The sequence below is a fragment of the Manis javanica genome, chromosome 12, assembly GCF_040802235.1.
Source record: "Manis javanica isolate MJ-LG chromosome 12, MJ_LKY, whole genome shotgun sequence".
Lineage (NCBI taxonomy): Eukaryota > Metazoa > Chordata > Mammalia > Pholidota > Manidae > Manis > Manis javanica.
In genome coordinates, this window is record NC_133167.1 from 45,394,683 (window position 1) to 45,413,904 (window position 19,222).

The 19,222-nt window shown below is 35.2% G+C and overlaps 1 protein-coding gene across 2 annotated transcripts in view; it reads right to left on the reverse strand.

Annotated features, from left to right (window-relative positions):
- TFPI (tissue factor pathway inhibitor) overlaps positions 1–1,061 on the reverse strand; it is a 136,268-nt gene extending 135,207 nt beyond the window's left edge. The window contains exon 1 of one of the 2 annotated variants that reach the window (XM_073218555.1): positions 809–1,061. The gene's annotated coding sequence lies outside the window, so the exon portion shown is untranslated. The remainder of the gene's footprint in view (positions 1–808) is intronic. The other variant, XM_073218554.1, reaches the window with a different exon arrangement.
- Between the last annotated feature and the right edge of the window lie 18,161 nt (positions 1,062–19,222).

The following is a 19,222-nucleotide window of genomic DNA, read 5'->3' on the forward strand; positions in this document are numbered from 1 at the left end:
CTGCTCTTTGCCCTCATTTTTTGTAGCACTCTTATACGAATGAGATTTTTCCATATTTAAATAATTGTGTCATTATAATTGCATGGTTGTTTCATAACCAGCAAGTACACTATGTAGGTATGTCATCTATTGCTTTAATTTACATAACTGCACTGCAGATAGTGCAATCACATATATCTTTATTTAAATATCTTAGAATATGAGCTTTTGGTCTTTGGAGACTTGTAAAACATTTCATAAGAGGGATTAACTAATGCTGGCATAAAACATTTCATTTAGATTACAAGAATTCTAATGTGTATACCTCATTTTAAATATCACCAATTAAGAGCAATGAAAGAAATTTCTTTAAATATAAGGCTGGCAGAGAGTCTCTTTGTTATATTTCTTAATGTTACTAAATAATATTTAAAGGTAAACCAAATCTTCAGAAAATTCTAATTAAACAGATACAATTAATAATTGTCACTACAAACTTAAAATTATAAAAAAGGCTACATCTTACCAACTTCTTACAAAAATGTTCATGATTTTAAAAACATGAAGTAAATGCTGAGCTCTAAGAACTAAATGGTAAGTTTGCAGAACTTAAGAATTAGATGCTTAAGAATTAAATGCTAAATTCTAAGAAATTAATTTTGCATTGCATTTTGAGTTTGTTTATAGAGAAGAGTTGATTTTCATTTTAGGGTTACAGACAGTGGTTTTCCTCTACCAGTCATTGCTACTCTGTACCCTGCTCTTCCCCCAAGTAAGAAGAAATAAAGGTTATTTCTCATGTCGAGAAAGTATATTGCCAAGTACTCACAAGTAAAATCTCTGAAGAAAGTTCTTGGAAAGATTTTTGCAAAGCGGAGCTGAAGTTGAGGCTATTTTGTTTTCTCTTCCAGGCACTGAAGAGAGAATTTATCTTTTCTCCTTCTTCTTTTAAACAGATTAAGAAACCGGAGAGAGGAGAGTCTTGAAAGAATTGCAATCTGATCCTGCAGGCAGTGAAAGGGCGAGGTAAGAATTTCACGATTTTACAGCCCAAAGTCCCTTCTGTCTATTGGAGCAAAGCGGGAGCCTCAGGGCTGGTTTCAGATCACTGGCAGCTGGGAATAGCCAGGCTTCCTGTTTAGATCACTCCAACAGTATTTAGGCTAATTTTGCCAAACTCTTCAAAAGTCTTTTTCTACAATGGAAGAAACAGAGAAAGGAAGCAGCTTACACTAAGATCTCAGAGTTACTATTTTTGAATAATTATTTATTTTACTTTCAAGGATTCTTTTTGCAATCAGTTAAAAAGAAAACTTTTTTTTCTCAGTTCTTTCTTTTTAAAACGTTAAATACTTATCATTACATTGTTACTTAATTAAATGAACTTCTTTTCCAGTTGATTTCTTCTTCCAATTATTTCATCTACATTGTCAGTATATTTATGAAAAAAATCTGAGGGCTATTGTTCTCTCTTTCTTAAGAGAGGCAGTATATGGTATTCTGTGTTGCAAAATGTTAGGCTGTGAACCCTGTTTTAGCTTCTTACTAGCTTTGCAACCTTGGCCAATTATTTAAACTCTCTGTGCCTTATTTCTTTTCCCCTAAAATAATGATAATAAAAGTTCTTAAGTTTGATATAAACAGTAAATGTATTAATACATATAATATGTGCATACATATATGTAAAGCACTTAAGCCAGGCCACCACACATAGCAAACCTTCAATAAATGTTAACCATCATGTTTATTGCTGTTGTTTATGTTATTATTGTATTATTATTACTCTACACACTTACTAAAATTTAGAGATGTCACTTAGCTGGCTGTAGGTTATTATTCTTGAAGCTAGCCTTTAATATTTCCATAATGGAATTATGGTCACCAGACTAAGATCAGTACAGACTTCAAAATGTTAGGTAGAAACATGGACATGAGCAGCCAGGGAAGGGGAAGATAGGGTTCAAGGAAAAAAAACCTGCCCAAACTCTGTCCAGGTCAGGGGTCCCATGTGAAGAGAACAAAGGCTTTGCAAGGAGGTAACTTCATGCCTATAACCTGGCCAAACTGGTGCCAACCAGGTCCCAACTTTGGATCTGTCAAAACTAAGAAGCACCCAAACCAAACCTCCTCATAATGTCATTAAAATAAAATGGCAGTTTTGCTCCCCTCCCATTGGCTTTTCTGTGTGCATTTTGGGAAAAGACATGCCACCACAAGGAGTGGACTTTAACCAAAGCTGTCAATCAAATAAACTCACCCTGTCAATCAAAAAGAAGTGCCTCCTGGCTAGGTCTTATAAATAGGCCCTCCCCGAAAAGTTCAGGGCCTATGTCCTCTCCGGCCCTCTCCTCCCTTGGAGTGTATTCAAATAAAACTTCCACTCGCTTTGCTATTGTGTCTCTGCCTTTCAATTCTTTATTGCAGCTGGGACAAGAACCAAGAACAAACTCAACCTACAACAAAAAGATGGCAGAATCTATTTTGCCATGAAACCTGAAGTCATTTAATTAGAAAATACATCAGTTTCTTGTGTTTCCATCTTAGATTGCCTTTATGCCTTCAGCTTTTCTTGCTTCTTTGACCTTTGTGTAAGGGGTAACTTCCTCTTGTGTGATTTTATTATATATTAGATAGTTGTTAGGTGTTTGGCACATAATTATCTTATTTAATTCTCACAACTAGCTTATGAAGAAGGTCCTCTCTATATAAGGCATGTGAGGAAAAATAATTTTCCCTCTACTGGTCTAGGTTCTCAGCTAAGACTCCACTGTAATAAAAAAGTAACAGAAAAAAAACAAGTTTAATGATATGTATACCTTCTGTATACCTAGTGTTTAAAAACAAAGTGCATCAAGTAAACATGAAGGTCTAATCGGCTTTTTAAGTGAGTTGGGCAGCATGCCCTCTAGCAAGTAGAGACGTGCTCCGAGGAATTGTACAAACTGGTAGGTTTTTATATACGGGGGTGAGGGAGTCGGGGGAAGTTAATAGCAAAAGAAAAATAGGGGTTGTTTCAGGCAGGGCCACTTTTGTTTGGTGGTGGGAGAGCGAGAGATCTTATAATGCATATTCTTTTACATGCATTCGTCTTTTGGAGGATGGAATGGGCTCAGAGGTAATAGATTATTTTATTGATGGTGCTGGCCAGAAAATTACTAACTGACTGTGTTTCTGGGGGAGTGTTGGGTAAATCGAACTTTCTAACCAGGATTCCCACCTGGCCTTGACTGTACCCATTGTACATACGTATGTTCTCACATCAATGTGATATTTACTGGCCGCAGAACCCCTGATCATGGGATTGCCAGTCAGGGCTAAGAGGTGAAGAGCAATAAAGCCATTCTCTCCTCCCCTCTGTTCCTGGTAAGTGTAATTGGTCAGGTACCCGCCAGTCACCAGGGACCTGCCTGTGGAGTTCCTCACAGGGCAAGGGCGGCGTGGGGTGAGGGGGGGCTGTTTAAGTAGATAGAGCTCTGCAGTGGCCAGAGAGGGAGATCTTGGTAGCAGAACCCAGTAAGAAGGGGTAGAAGGAGTGGAGACGGAGAGAGCTGAGCAGCTGGGGTTTGGAGCGAGGAGAGACTGAGCCGTGAGGAGAATAAACCTTTAATACCCAACCTCTTACCCTTTTTCTCCTTCATTCTCATTGGATTCATAGGGAAACTTGCCTGAGCTGGGAACAAGCTTCCTCCCAGAGCTACAGGGAGACTGAAGCTCTAATTAAGTTGAGGTATTAAGTCCTCGTCTGGTGAACTTTGCCTAGCAGAAGTGACATCATGTTGGGCCTGTGTGTTTCTTTTTAATATCAGGAAAACTGAATAACTCCCCACAAAATGGCCCAAATCACCTTAAATAACAAATCCAGCTAAAGAAAAGAGATGTTTAGCGTTGGAGGGAGCCAGTTATGGGAGGCTACTGGGAAAGGTACAGTAAACAAGGGTATGCAGACTTAGGTGATTGCCTTCTGCACTGATGAATTTCTAGAGATTTAATCACTCTCTTCCTGTTGCAGAGAGGACGTCACCTTACAAATGGAGATTTCCCTCATAAATGTAATGTCCCTTACCAAAGGGTAACTCCTTCATTTTCAGAGCTTTTACTGTGTAATATCTTAAAAATGATCAGCCTAGAATAATCCTTATGCCAAAGAAGTATTTTTGGTGGTGATAAATTCTGCTCCCTTTTAATGGCCATTTCACAGGTTTAGGAAGGTTCAGTATAGCTTGTGGAACTTGATTCAAGTCATGTAGTCTGACCTCAGAATGTGGATGCTTAAATACTCTTCTACGCTTCTTTCTCACCCATGTTCTCAATTTCATACCACAATAAAACTTTGCTGTGTGTTAGGACTTTTTAACAATAAAACTTTGCTGCATAATAATTACCCCTTATTACCTTACACTCTGCAACTCAAGCACTTTCAGTGTTCCATTCTTGCTCACACTGTTGAGGAAAATTGCCTGATTTTTGGACTAAAATGGACATTGATGAATTTTTTGGCTAATTTACAGGCTCTGCTCAGGTAGAGGCAAGATCAGCCCATCAGATTTTCCTTTTGGAAACTTGAAGTACAAGCTGTAAATAAAAACATACAGCAAATGTCAAGCCCTTAATTAAAAAGCTGAGATACAGGGCTGGTAGCCATAAAAGTGTATGCAAAATGATTATATGGAGAAAGTTGGTTGAGAGAGAATAATGGAAAGAATAAATGAAAGAGAATGTGTAACCTCTGAAAGGAAAGAAAGAAAAGGAGCAAGAAGAGCAGGAGAGACGAAGTGTAGGGACCAAGCGCAGGTCATCCCACGATGTGCCACTTGGACATGCAGATTACACTGAGTTGAAAACAAGGCCCAAAAAGACTCAGAAAAAAACTTGAACACTCCATTCCTAGAGGAAATAAGAAAGCGTGATGATGTGGGTTTGCTGTTAAGAAGACATCTTGACATTAGATATGCGAACTGGACTAAAAGACTGGAGAAATTAACTCCAATGTTCAAAATCCTTTGAGTCCTTCTCACTCTTTGGTAGATAAAAAGGATAACATACCTACATACAAAAACAAGCATAATAAAAAATGTGAATGTTTATTGAAGGCTTACTTGTGCCAAGAGTATTCTGAATGCATTATATTTAAAAAGCATCAAGAAATGGCTAACATCATTTTCCCATTTAGAGATAAAGATAAATGGTTGAGTCACCTGTATATGCTATTAAACGAGTGGGATTTGAATCAGATTATTTAAATCCTGAGCATATGGTCTTTAAAATTAGGTCACACTAGCCTGTTTTAGATGTTATATTACCTTTTATGTATTTCCATAACCATAGTAACAAATATTTATTGTTAGTAAAATAGAAAAGAAAATCCCACATCTAGTAATTTAGAAATTATTTATAATCTACTACCCAGAAATTCTACCTTTTATGCTAAAAAAGTATACACTACATTGTGTACAATAGATATTTATAACGTGCAATATTTTCATAAAAATGTAAAATTGAAAACAATTTAAGTCAACATGGAATGTATAAATATATTGTAATATAATAATTTGGATGAATACTATTTGGGAAGGTAGGTGTTCATGAAAATGTATGAATGTGTCCAGAACTCAAAAAATGAGTAAATAAAAAGTACAAAATCAAGAACAATGTCTTTTACCTAACTTTGAAAATGCACAAAAAAATTACTGTATATTAAGTAAAGATCTATGTGTAGTAAAAGGACAGACATTTTTGTTGATAAGGGCTTTGGAAAGGAAAAGAAGAATGGTATGCAACTGGGAAAGGTCTTCAAATATAATTGTAACATTTTATATCTTTTATATAAAAATATTATGTAACACTATATCTTATATAAAATACTGCATAGCATAATATAAATATTTTTAATACATAGCAACTATAAAGTCAATGTTAGCACTTATTAATTATAGACGATCATTACTTGGGCTTTTGGTATTTTATTCTTTGTACTTTTCTTGATTACAAACATTTAAATTAAAAATCAGTTAGACCATTTAACAGCAAAACAATACAGAGAGAACATTTTCATTACACATTCTCTCCAAAAGGTTTACTTTTTAAAACTCTAAAGTCTGCCTAAATGAAAGCAAAGTAAGAGTTTGGCATTGAGGTGATATTAAAAAACAAGAATAAGTTCTTGAAACATTTTGATTATTGTATTACAACATGATTAAAAGAGCAGATAGTCTTTTGTTTTTATAAAATGAAGCTGTTACCTTTTACAATATAGTTTTCAGTAGTGTGCATGAAAAGCAAAAAAAGTCTTTCCTGGCTAAGTGCACTATCAGCTTTATAGAATCAATAGCCAATAAATGCTAATATGATAACCATGCAGAATTGAAAATACTTGTCCTTTAAAAGGACTTATTTTTCTTTTAAATAGCCTTTATCACAAAAAGGGTCACCATTCTTGGCTAGACGTGTGAATTTTAACATAAAGCTCTCTTTCGTTCTGTCCCAGGCATGCAGGGCAACAAATGCTTTCAGAATGTCTTTCTTAGAGAGAGATTCTTTTTGCCTCCATTTTCTTTTTCTCTGAGGAAAACAAACAACTTCATTCGGGGTGGGGCGACTTTACTCTCTATAGACAAACATCAACTCTGTTAATATGAACTGTGTGGCTAAATGAAAGCTGTGACAGCACTCTTGGTGTGTAATCTTGCTTGATACCACTTGAAGTCTTGCAACATCAGGTTTAAGTCTTGGAACAAATATTTTGCAGCACAAGAGCACGAGAACCCAGCCAACCATTCTCATTCCTTGTTTGTAATCTCAACTCTCCTCTCCACATGGCGATCAACTAAATTAAGGGAGACCCAGGTCCTAGACTCTTTGCTCATTCTCTTATATAAGGACAGAATTTCATTTTGGGAAGATTTGAGTTTCCACAAAGCAGGTAATAGCGAAGGTGACAGAAACTCATGACAGCTTTCTCCAATTTATTGCCCTTCTCAGCTGTTATATTTAGCCCAGATTTCTCAACCTTGCAATTATTGACATTTTGGGACAGATAATTCTTTGTGGCAGTGGGCTTTCCTGACCTTTGTAGGATATTTAGCATCTTTGTTCTCTATACACCAGATGCCAATAGCAACTCTTCCTTGATGGTGACAATTAAAAATATCTCTAGACATTGTCTAATGTCTCTTGGAAGACAAATTCTTTTCTGATTGAAAACCGTTATTCAGCCATGAGCCCAACTCTGAAAAACTTAGTCACATTCTACCTGACTGCCTGTTCCTGCACTGACAGATTCCATACCCCACATTCTTGCTCTGAGCCAATTATCCTGAAATTCCTCTTTGTGAGATTTGGAGATCTCAGGTTGCTTTTCAGCAAAGTTCATCTGGGTATAGAATATGGTCATTCTTTCATCTAATTTTCATTTCAAATAAAATAACAGTGAAACAAAATACCCGATTAACTAGAAGTATCTGTTAATTAGGGAAAATAAAGAAAATACAGAAAAGACCAAACTCAAATAATACATATTCCTTGTATGTATTTCTGAACTATAGGTATTATAAAAATTCTCAGTCTCAATCAGAGATTGCTCTATAAAGATACGTACTTTATATGTTTCTGACTTTGTTAAAGTGGGATCATAATGTGTCTATCATGTGTAGTCTGTTTTTAATAATTTAATACTCTTTTTCACATTACATAGTTTTCCCATGTTATTTTTAATAGTTCCATTTATTTAATTACAAATATATTTCATTATTTAGTAAACCAACATCCTGTTATTCAAAAGCTGCATCTTTTAAAATAATGTAAATCTGAATTCCACAGGCAATATAGTCTAAAAAAATCTGTAGTCTCTGCCACCATATTGTTATCAATTATGTATTTTACCTCAAAGGAATTAAGCCTGCCCACTTCTTGAAATTGGCCATGTTGTTGCCAGATCCATGACCTTTATATTTTATTAGATAAATAGCTACATCTTCCAATACTATCATGATGCTAGTTGAAGATATATCTCTCAGGGACTAAGGTTCTTCTCATGGAATGTGACAGGATGGAAAGAAAAACTATAGAGATGCTTATCTGATAATATTTCTTTGAAGTTATTATAATATTACCAAAAAAAGTAATAAAGGCAGAGTAGGGTTGGTTGGGCATTGAATGGAAGAGCAAACATACAGCCTTTGGTGAGTCTGTTTAAAAATAAGACAGATCAGAGTACAGGTTCATCTGAGTAAGGGTTAGCCTACTACTGTATGTAGTGTGTACATAGGTGAATTACAGTATGCTGTACTGTGTTAGAATCTGAAGATAATGTTTATGACCATATATCTCAAAAATTTTTAAATGACACTGGGTTATGAGTTCAAAAGAAATGGAATATACTTTGTCTTTTTGTGTTTTATCCTGATCACTTAAATTTCCAAATGTCTTCTATGTAATAACTATTTGGATAATAATTTTTCATTCAAAATATTTATTTTTATATCTCCTTATTAAGTATATGCATCTGTTTTCACCAATTTTTTAAAAAAAGAATCAGAAAAAATATTGTTCAGTGTCACTTGGAATTCTGAAGAAAAATGTCTAACTAATATGGTTGCTTTATGATTGTCAATGTGTCTCTGTCTAATGATTTAAGACACAGCTACATAAGCAATGGTTGGCAAGTGAGTTTGACTAGATTTTTGGTGAGAATTATAAATATATTGCCATCAGAAAAACTTTGTTTTAGAAATTTAAAAAGTTATTTCTCACTAGTTTATACATTTTACTGAAATAGTTTTACTTACAAATTTTTAGGAAAAACTTCAAAATATATAATAAAATAGCATATAAGTACACCATATGGACATACTTACTGAGCACCAACTATATGACAAACACTGTTCTAGGATCTAGGAAACAATAAGGAAAAAGACTGATAAAACACCCCTCTTCTTGGAACTTTCATTTTAGTTCAATGAACTGAATGATAGTTATATCCCAATTTTAGTTACAGTAATAATTATGATAACAATAGTAAGAGTAATAATAATGATGATAATAAACATTATTGAGCATCTATTTATATACCTAGTATTCTTTTATAGCTTTTACAAATAATTATCTGAAACAATCCTCTAAAATAGCTATTGTTACTATTCTAAATTTGAAGGAATATGAACATTGGAAATCTTATTAATTACATTGGCCAGAGTTGAGCACTTACAGACCATAATTTAAAACCCATATTTGTAGTAATCTTTTGTCTGTGATCTTTCCAGTGGACACTAGTGCATTAACATCTACCAGGCAAGTGATTAGGAGGCAGAGCATAAAAGACATTCTGATTCCCACTGAGAAGACCTTGTCTATTATCAAGAAACTCAACTTCATATTCTCCTCTATTTGATCATGTCTTAACCTTCTAACATAAAAGTCTAAAGTTGTTTGGTTGGTTGAGGTGTTTGTTTAAACTGAGACAATTGGAATGTAATAACAATTTTCAGGAATAGCAAGAAAAATTGTGGTACTCTCCATATGATTTTCCTTCAGATTATATGAAAGTGGTTCAGTTGATGCTCATAAAGAACAAGTGGCTATTTGTGGTTAATTACTGCCCTCTGTTGATGACATGTTATATAAGTCTTAATTTATATTTTAAGAGTATTTAAGGTTAGAATTACAAGAAATCTTATCTATAGAGATAAGTAATTAAATTCCAAAGAATTGAAATGCCTTGCCCAACAGCCATAGCTAGTTAATGACAAGGATAGGATAAGACCTCAGGTATCATGGTCTATGATCAGCCTTGTGTTGACTAAATTAAAAACAGTAATTATTTTTTTGCTTGACAATATTTTCCATTTTCTGAGACTCAAAATTTACAACGGTTAAAGGAATTAAGGAAATTATTTTATTTTATCAAAAAGGTAAATGAGGTGTCTGTTCAGATTAAAAATAAATCACACAGAACAGAAAAGTAGGAAGTTGAAATTAAACATCTAATTGTCACTCTTCACCTTATTCCACTCCCAGAGGTAGCCATGATTGTTTCTTTGTCATTCTGGAAATTATTTGCATATGTATATAATTTTTTTTTCAAAATTGAAGTGCTATTCTCCAATTTTTCTATAATTTAAAACATATATCTTAGAGTTTATTCCATAATACCACACAGAGTTATAACATATTTTTTTAATATGGCTGTCTTTTATTGATACTTCTGAGGATTACAGGTAAGTTTAGAAAGTCTTTAATTTAGGCTTGCCTGATGTTTCCTTATAATTTAGGTTATACATTTCTTCTTAGACTGGAGACTTGGACTTCTTGGAAGTGAGATTATTTTGTTCTTATTTTGTTTCATCAGGAGGTGCATAGCTTTGGTTTGTCCACTGAGGATGGATATTCACTTTTATCATTTAAGGTGTTATCTTCAGGCTTCTCCATTAAGTGCCCCATTTTTCTGCTTCTGTGATAGAAAGGATCTGAATAGCTAAAGTGCTCAGCTAAGATACAAAATCAAAATAATTACTTTGTCAAATCCTTTCTTTCAGGTAGGAGGAATGGAGCACATCTTAGAATGCTATGTATTATTTCCCCAATAGTGTTGAGTGTCAAATGGCCTCTCTTTTGATTCCAATTCCTATTTTTGGAACATGCAAATTAGTGAGGTGTTTGCAACAGTTGCACATAGAGTATGAGAAATGGTTTGGTATATTAAACAATTCATATAACCAACATTTGTTAATATGTAGGTCTAAATATAATTATTTCATTGGCAACTAGATGAATAATGAATACAAGAACTGTTAACAGTTTCATTTTTCTTAAAACTTTGATAAGACTCAGATATTTAAAAATTATATTAAGATTTCAGTCATGTGAATTTTTGTTTTAAATTTTAATATTCACTAAAAATTTGTGCTTTGCATTTGTATTTTAATAAATGATTTTGAATGTTCTAGAAAAAACTTCTTGAACACAGAATTTTCAAATGTTTAGACTTAATATAATTAACTTTTTGGACAAAATATTTCAAATTGCATACACACACTTAAAGTAGAACAAAATTATGTGACAATATTGACTACAACATAACTATAAGTTTTGCCAAAATGAAGGCCAGAAAGATCAATTGTATGGAATAAATATATAAATGGTTAAGAGTTATGTATGTATTTAATTTATTATTCATTCAAGCATCACTGACCAATTAACCAAATACCCAATTACGCACAATAAAAATTTAATTGAAATGCCTTGGTATTTTGTCAACTTACAGACATATGAACATATGAATAACATATCTTGCAATTTCATCTTTTTGAACTATTTCTCTAATTAGGGTAAAAAATATTTTATGTAATAATTTGCTAACTTGATTAATAACTTTTAATATTTAGCATGGTCTTCATAATGCCTTGCTGCTTCCTACTTCATTGTAATGCAAGCAGAGCATTTTCTGAATCATCCATTTACCAATTACTTATTGATGACCTACAACATTCCACTACTGGGACTATGGTAGTAAACAAACCAGGTAAACATTCCTGTTTTCTTGGAACTTAGTTCATTTTGGTTATCACACAGGGTAAGGGACATATTCAGGCATGTGACATAGCTTTGCCCATGTAATGGCACACACAGATTCCTCAATTTTCTTCACTGGTATGACAAATTTTGGCTAAATTAACATGTGGATTTTGGTAGGATGAAGTCATAACTGCAGAGATTTATCAGAAGATGTGAAGAAAAGATCTGGGCTTGGGGGATATGTTTAGGAGGCAAAAGGCAGGAAAAAGAATACAGGAAAATGTATATGCAGCCAATAATAGTATCCTCAACATTTAATATGTAGAATTGAAAGAAGAAAGTAAGAGGAAAATAAAAATTTAAATTGAGTTTGTTGCAGGTTAGAGAGGTATTCTAGAAAGTAAGAAGAGTAAGATTGATTAATTGTACCATAACATGTAATAAACGATCTCAAAACCACATCTTCTGTATCCTCTTGGAACACAGTGATAAACAGCTGCTGTCCATTTTGTACACACAGTAAAGCAAGGTTAGTTAGAAGTACTGTACTTGAAAATACAGTTGCATTAACAGCTAAACAATTCAAGAAAGGGTATTTTCATGGCATGACTTTTTTCTGAGTTCTATTAGGATTGTGTCGGATTCATAGTTTAGTGATTCATTCTACAGCTTAGAAAGTGGAGTCCTTGCCAAAAACCAGTCTATACTAGGAATATGTATTTCTACTTATTTGGCAACAGTAATTTTTCTCTCTTTTGCTGTGGATGTCATCAGAATCCAGGTGACATTCATTATACCTGCAGTCAGACTAAACAATGAAAATATAAAGACAATACTTGGTTTTTATTCTCACAAAAATTTCAGTAATGAAATGCATAAATGAAAAGATCAGTCTAGATTTTTCATGTTTATCTTAAAATCAGGGAGTGTACCTTTCACAAAAATGGGTAACAACTGAGTAATGCATTTATTTTAGCATGATATTTCAGGCTCAATTACCTATATGTTACTAAGCCTGGAAATAACATTCCATGCAATGTATTAACATTACTCTGTGGCACATGGGTTAGTGGGCTGTTTTTCCATCTTGGACCTTTCTCCTGACACTTGTTCTGTTCATGCGCTTCGGACAGCATTTAGAACTCAGAGTCAATAAGGACCTACATTTATTTTGCTCTGAAACCATAACTCCAGTCCACTTCACAGACTCACTTCCTCTTTTGAAGTAGTCAATATACAGAAGTTGGGGTAAATTTTTCTCATTTATGTTGTGACATATTGCTATACATGATATTTATATAAATAATGTATCTAATTGCTTCTTTTTCAAAATGTGCATTAATTATATTATACTCTACTTATTCTTTTACAACTTTCTTTTCTTCACACACACAGATGTTTATATATATATATATATACATATATATATTTATATGTGTAGATCTCTGTCTTTTACTTTAGCTATGGTATAGTATTCCATTTATTTAAAATTATGATAAATTTTTTTCTGTTCCTCTACTTAGAGCAGTTAGCTAGATTAGCTTTCTTGTTCTATTTTTTTTTGGTTTCATGAACACAAAAAAGATATGTTAAAGCAGTTTTTTTTTATTTGAAAATTTTTACATTTAAGTTTAGTTGATATATCATATTGTATAAATTTTAGGTGTACAAAATAATGATTCAACATTTATACATATCACAAAATGCTCACCACAATAAGTGTAGTTACCATCTGTCACCATACAAAATTATTATAATATTGTTGGCTATATTCCTTATGCTTTACTTTTCATCCCTGTGATTATTTATTTTAAAACTACAAGTTTTTACCTCTTAATCCCCTTTACCTATTTTGCCTGTCCCTCCCACCCTCCTTGCTCCTGGCAATCAGCAGTTTGTATCTGTGAGTCTGTTTCCATTTTTGTTTGTTCATTTGTTTTGTTTTTCTGATTCCACATATAAGTGAAATCATATAGTGTTTGTCTTGCTTCATTGACTTATTTTACTTAGCATAATACCCTCTATGTCAGTCCATGTGAATGGCAAGATGTTAAACCCTTGTCAGATATATTATTTTACAAATACATTCTCACATTCAGTAGGTTGCCTTTTTGTTCTGTTCATGGTTTCCTTTTCTGTGCAGAAGTTTTCAGTTTAAGGGACTCCTACTTGTTTATTTTTGCTTTTGTTTCCTTTGCCTAGTCAGAAAAAGTTGCTATGACCAATGTCCAAATAATTTATTGCTATGTTTTCTTTTAGGAATTTTCCTCTTATATTTAAGTCTTGAATCCATTTTGAGTTTATTTTTGTGTATTGTGTAAGAAAGTAGTTGAGTTTCATTCTTTTGCATGTAGCTGTCCAGTTTTCCCAAGATCATTTATTAAAGAGACTGTCTTTTCCTTATTGTATATTATTGCCTACTTTGTCCTATATTAATTAACCATATAAGCGTGGGTTTATTTCTGGACTTTCTATTCTATTCCACTAATATACATGTCTGTTTTCATATCAATATCATACTGTTTTGATTACTGTGGCTTTGAAATATAGTTTGAAATCAGGGCATGTGATGACTCCAGATTTGTTCTTCTTTCTCAATTTTGCTTTAGCTACTGATAGTCTTCTGTGATTCCATACAAAACTCAGGATTGTTTGTCCTATTTCTGTGAAAAATGCAACTAGTATTCTGATGGATATTGCATTGAATTTGCAAATTTCTTTGTGTTGTATGGACGTTTTAACAATATCAGTTCTTTGAATCTGTGAACATGGTGTATCTTTCCACCTATTTGTGTTGTCCTCAATTTCTTTTATAAGTGTCTTGTAGTTTTCAGAGTAGAGGTCTTTCACTTCCTTGGTTAAATATTTTCCTGGGTATTTTATTCTTTTGATCCAATTGTAAATGGTATGGTTTTCTTAATTTCTCTTTCTACTAACATGTGATTTGTACAAAGACATATACCAGATTTCTGTATGTTGATTTTGTATCCTGTGACTTTACTGAAATCATGTATTAGTTCTAATTGTTTTTTGGTGGAAAAATTTTAGGCTTTTATATGTATATCATGCCATCAATGATAATAACAATTTGACTACTTCCTTACCAATTTAGATTTTATTTCTTTTTCTTGTTTGATTGGTGTGGCTAGGACTTCCAGTACTATGTTGAATAAAACTAGTAAGAATGGGAATTCTTGTCTTCCTCTGGATCTTAGAGGAAAATGTTTCAGCTTTTCACCATTGCATATGATATTAGCTGTGGGTTTGTCATATATGGTCTTTATTATGTTGAGGTAAATACCCGGTATACCTATTTTGTTGAGAGTTTTTATCATGAATGGATGTTGAATTTGTCAAATGTTTTTTGAGCATCTGTTGAGATGATCATATTCTGGAAATATTACAATTTACCCACAAAGGGGCAGAGAAAGAGCACAATGTTCGTATTCTAAAGTAAATACTCTAAGAAAAGGGAGAGGAAAGGCCTTGTGTAGTTAGGCCAACTGGATTCCGTCAGAGCTGGAAATAAGAGAAAGGTCAGAAAGAAGCCTGTCTACTGTTCAGCTGAAGGAAACTTTAAAGTACTTTTGAGACTGTTCAAGGGAACAGTTAAGACAAGCAAGAGATATTTGAAGGAATGTCTGCTTTTCCCTGAGACCAGCACTGAGATTATAATCTGACTGAAGGCAGTTTACGGAAGGTAATTCTGGAGAGCACCAGTCAGTTAGGACTGGGCAAGGGAGCCAAGAGGACTGGAGGCTAGATAATGGGAAGGTAGTGATCAGGTACTGTGGGTAAAATTGTAATATTTCCAGAATATTTCTCCTGGCTTTAGTCCTCAGGGGTGGAGAGAAGTATGGCTTTAGTGCATCTGCATATCAACAGGTGTTCCTCAGGGATGGAGAGCCATAGTCCATCTACATACCAGTGGGTAATCACCTGGGCGACCGAGGGCTTATCTGAACCTGAGAAGTTAGAGGGATGTTGGCTGGCTTCTCCCGGGGCAGGAAAGAGAAATGGCCCCCAACTGCAGTTTGTAAGCAATAAACAGGTTTTAAACTTTATTTCTCCGTTTGACTGATTTTGGTTTTAGAGGTATTTGGCCCCGGGATTTCCTTTCCCTGGAGTTACAGGTACCATTGAAGGCCCTGGCATTCAAGCTCTAAGAACTTCCTGGGGTTGGTTTGAACATGCCTGAGTTCTCTCTCCTGACAGACAAGGAATTTGAGGTATATATTCATCAAATCCTGTTTGTTGTTCGTTAAGATTTGCTCACAAGAGCGGTAACCCCCTGCTGGTTTATTTGACCTGAATAAGGGCTGAGCAAGTTCTCTGGGCCTGAGGAAACCCTCAGCTGGCCTGGGAAGAGTTTTCAGTAAAGGTCGGGTGAGGCAAAAACAGCTGTTACTGCAAAGACCAAGAGGTGGGAATTAATAAAAGAAATCTTGGAAAAAAAAGTGGACAAGAAAAGCTTTATACCAGACTTGGCCAAAGATTGATTTAATGAATTAGATATTAATACTAAGTTATCACTTATAGCGCAGAGCAGAGAGATAAAAAATTTTTGTAAACACAGTTAAGAACCTAGAGGCTACATAGAGAGGCTGCAACATTTACGTACTAGAATTTTTAGAAGAACAGGGAAGAGACAGTTGTGAAAAGGTAATAGATGAAGAGGTCATTGTAGAGCATTTTCCACAACTGTAGAAAGATATAAATCCTCAGGTTCAAAGTAAACTGGAATCTGCAACTAGATGCATTCTAACTAAACTGCAAACTAAGAGACATAAAGAAACAATCTTAAACAGTGACAGACAAATAAAGACATTTATAAGAGAACATCGGTTAACCTGCCAGTGGACTTCTCAACAGTAATAATAGATGTTAGAAGATGATAAATAACCTCAAACTGCTGAGAGTAAAAATGGTCAAACAAATGTGTTATATCCAATTGACCCTCATCCAAGAGTAAGAACAAAATAGACATTTTTACCCAAGCAGAAATGATATACATATATTAAAAAGTGCCTAAGAACACTGACAAAATATAATAGCACATGTGATATTACATAACTCTAAAAAGACAATGCTAAGTTTGCACATGAAAAAGGAGGCAACTCCTTTTCCCTGCCTTGTGGAGAAAACTCCCCAGCAAAACAACTGAAAAAGCTGAATATAGTGTTTCCAAATATATATTTTTAAAAGCATTGGTGAACTGACAAGTTAGTAAGGCCAAAAGCTAAATGAAGGCAGCAACCCAGAGAGGGAAACGAAGACTCAAGTCAGCTTTCTCCTAGGGGGTGTTCGCCACACTGAATGTACTTATATTTTGATTATTATGGCCTCATAAGAAATGTAAATTACAGATGGGGAATGTAACAGGCTATATCCTCAGTGTAAGAGTTAAGAGTGACGCTTTCCCTCCGCAATCCCCTCACCACCTTCCCAGCCTTTTCTCATGTACACACCCACCCAGTTTACAAGAAATAAAGCCAACAAAATAAAAGAAACAAGAGGGAGGTTAAAGATGGTGGTGTGAGAGGAGAGACAGAGGCTTCCTCCTAAAACTGAATACAATTAAAAAATTTAATTGGCACAACTAATCCTGAGAGAGCAACAGGAAAGAGGACGGCATCAGACTGCACACACCTGGAGAAAAGAGAAGACCTCAGCAAACGGCGTAATGTCCCAGAGCTGTGCCTCTGCGGGACGCAAGCCCCTCCCCCACCCCAGCTCACTGGCGGGAGGAAGACATAAATGGAGCAGGGAGGGAGTGGAAGGCTTGGGACTGCTGAATACCTAGCTCCAGAGATCTGCTCTGGGAGCAGAAACCTACATTTCATGGTGCTTTCATGAGACTCGCATGACTACCGGGTTGGAAAGTTAATACAGGCAGAGTTCCTGGGGAGAATGGGATTCCAGCTGCTTGTGGAAAGCAGGGATCCATATCTGGCTGCTCTGGGACAAAAACTTACACCTGTGTGACCAGCCCACTGGTTCAGGCAGTGGAGACAGGCACAGTAGCCGGGAGGTGGGGAACAGCTCTTTCCTCCCTTGAGGTACCAGTACCACTCCCCTGCGACCCCCAACATTGCTTCAGTGGCTCAGCAGCTCCAGAGTAGAGCTTCTGGACACTAGAGGACGCCATATACAAACATGAAATGCCAAAGGAACCTTGTCCAGAGTAAAATTGTTAATACAATTCCCAAGAAAGATTTAAATGATATGGACTTCATGACTCTTCCTGAAAGGGAGTTCAAAATAAAAATCATCAACTTCCTAATGGAGGTACAGAAAGACATCCAAGAACTCAGGAATGAATTCAGGTCAGAGATCCAATCATTGAAAAGCATGATGGAGGGTATTAAAAGCAGGTTGGATACGGTGGAGGAGACAATAAATGAAATAGAAACTAGAGAAGAGGAATACAAAGAAGCTGAGGCACAGAGAGAAAAAAGGATCTCTAAAAATGAAAGAATATTGAGAGAACTGTGTGACCAATCCAAGTGGAACAACACTCACATTATAGGCATACCAGAAGAAGAAGAAGAGAGAGAAAGGGATAGAAAGTGTCTCTGAGGAGGTCGTTGCTGAAAACTTCCCCAACCTGGGGAAGGAGATAGTCTCTCAGGCCATGGAGATCCACAGATCCCCCTACACAAGGGACCCAATGAAGGCAACAGCAAGACACATAGTAATTAAAATGGGAAAGATCAAGGATAAGGACAGACTGCAAAAAGCAGCCAGAGGCAGAAATAAGATCACATACAAAGGAAAGCCCATCAGACTAACATCAGACTTCTCAGCAGAAACCTTACAGGCCAGAAGGGAGTGGCATGATGTATCAAATGCCATGAAGCAGAAGGGCCTGGAACCAAGATTACTTTATCCAGCAAGACTATCATTTAAATTTGAAGGAGGGATTAAACAATTTCCAGATAAGCAAAAGCTGAGAGAGTTTACCTCTGACAAACCATCCCTGCAGTCTATTTTGCAAGGACTGCTATAGATGGAAGTGTTCCTAGGGTTGGATAGCTGTCACCAGAGGTAGTAAAATCATCGTAAGGAGGGTGGAGCAGCTGATTGTGAGGCAAATGCAAAATTAAATTGACTATCCCCAAAGTCAATCAAGGGATAGGGAAAAAGTACAGAATTTGATACCTAATATATAAAGAATGAAGGAGGAAGAAAAAGGAGGAGAAATAGAAAAGAACCTTTAGATTGTGTTTGTAACAGCATACTGAGTTGTTAGACTCTTAGATAGTAAGGAAAGTAACCTGGAACCTTTGGTAACCACGAATCTAAAGCCTGAAATGGTAATAAGTACATACCTATCGATAATCACCCTAAATGTAAATGGACTGAATGCACCAATCAAAAGACATAGAGTCACTGAATGGATAAAAAAACAATACCCATCTGTATGCTGCTTACAAGAGACTCACCTCAAACCTAAGACATGCAGAAGACTAAAAGTCAAGGGATGGAAAAAGATATTTCATGCAAACAATAGGGAGAAAAAAAGCAGGAGTTGCAGTACTAGTATCAGACAAAATAGACATCAAAACAAAGAAAGTAACAAGAGATAAAGACGGACATTACATAATGACAAAGGGCTCAGTTCAACAAGAGGATATATAACCATTATATGATGCGGACCAGCCGCATCAAATCAAACAGGGTCTGCTGAAGGGGAAAACGCTGGGGCTCAGAAGAAAAAGAAGACAGAAACAAC